This window comes from Hevea brasiliensis, unplaced genomic scaffold (assembly GCF_030052815.1).
Source record: "Hevea brasiliensis isolate MT/VB/25A 57/8 unplaced genomic scaffold, ASM3005281v1 Scaf7, whole genome shotgun sequence".
NCBI classification, from domain to species: domain Eukaryota; kingdom Viridiplantae; phylum Streptophyta; class Magnoliopsida; order Malpighiales; family Euphorbiaceae; genus Hevea; species Hevea brasiliensis.
In genome coordinates this window covers 1,958,693-1,960,306 of record NW_026615250.1, presented here as the reverse complement: position 1 = coordinate 1,960,306, position 1,614 = coordinate 1,958,693, and the positions used below count along the sequence as shown (strand labels likewise).

General features: G+C 38.6%; 1 non-coding gene across 1 annotated transcript; it reads right to left on the bottom strand.

Annotated features, from left to right (window-relative positions):
- Window positions 1-520: 520 nt before the first annotated feature.
- LOC131177710 (small nucleolar RNA R71) lies at window positions 521-627 on the bottom strand. Its single transcript, XR_009147045.1, has one exon. It is a non-coding gene; the product is annotated as a small nucleolar RNA R71 (small nucleolar RNA).
- Window positions 628-1,614: the final 987 nt, after the last annotated feature.

Genomic DNA, 1,614 nt, shown 5'->3' with positions numbered 1-1,614 from the left:
AGAAACCAGAAAAAGGAAGGAAGCTTTGAGAGAAACCGAAATTGAAGCAGATATGGCTGATGAAAGAATTAGAATTGGTGTTGGTAATCAACGAAATGGTCAAAACAATGAAAATGAAGCCCAAGGGGAAGAAGTTGTTAATGCAAACGTGCCTAGGGGAAGTATGATGGATCATGCTTTTCCACGTTTTGATGATTTGAGAGAGAGCATAGCAAGACCAAGGATTGATGCAAATAGTTACAAGATGGATTTTGGAGTTCTTCAAATGATTCAGAATTCTCAATTTGGAGGACATCCTTCTGAAAATCCACACACACACTTGAAGAAGTTTGCTATGATCTGTGACATGCAAAAACAACCTGGAGTGTCTGATGATGCAGCAAGATTGAAGCTATTCCCGTTCTCTTTGAAAGATAGAGCATTGGATTGGCTTGATTCTTTACCTCACAACTCCATTACAAATTGGGAGCAACTCACTGATGCATTTCTTGCACAATATTTTCCACCTGGAAAAACTCAAGAGCTGAGGAATCAAATGACAGCTTTCAGACCAAGAGAAGATGAAACTCTTTATGAGTCATGGATGAGATGGAAGGAATTAGAGAGATTATGCCCACATCATGCCATTCCAAAATGGATGATAAATCAGAATTTCTACACAAATGTCACTCCTGCAATCAGAGGAATCATTGATGCTCAAACAGGAGGAGAATTTATTATAAAGCATGAAGATGAAGCTTATGAGCTATTGGAGAAAATTGCAAAGAATACTCATCTTTGGAGTAGTCCAAGAGGACCAGCTCCAACTCAGAAAAGGCAAGCTGCTGGAATATATGATCTTGATCCATTCAACATGATTAATGCAAAATTTGATGCACTTACAAATGTCCTCGCTAAGAAGATGGAAGATTTGAGTATGTTGGTTAGTTCATCATCATCAGCTGGAAGTTCACAACAAGTGGCTTATGCAGAGGAAACTACCAGCTGTGGAATAGATTATGGAGAACAAGCAGCATATGTTGGTAATTATGGAAACAAGCAAATGGGGAATCCTTATTCTCAAACTTACAATCCAAATTGGAGGAATCATCCCAACTTTTCATGGGGAAATCAGCAAAATCAAGTTCAAAATCAGAATTTTCAACCACAACAGCAGAGTCAAGTTCCATATCAGCAAAATAGGCAACCACCACCTAGTTTTCAGCAAAAGAATGCAAATACTGCACCTTTACCAAGACAGCAAGAACAAAGTTCCACCACAGAGGCTTTATTACAACAAATTCTTGCTAATCAAATTAAGCGTGATGAAGAGTTGAGAGAGATGAAAGCAAGGCTGGAACAAATGCAAACACACAACAGGATGCTGGAAAATCAGATTGCACAACAAGCATGCTCATCAAGTACCAATTCTATGGGGAAACTTCATAGTCAAACAGAAAATCCAAGGGAGCAATGTCATGCCATCACACTGAGGAGTGGTAAAATAGTGCATAATGAGAAGAGTGAAAAAGTTGAAAAGAGAGAAAATGAGGAAGATTTTGAGGGAGATGAAAAACAAAAGAGTGAAAAAGGGAGTGCAAGAAAAGGTAAAGAGGAGGTTGGAGAGAAAGAAGA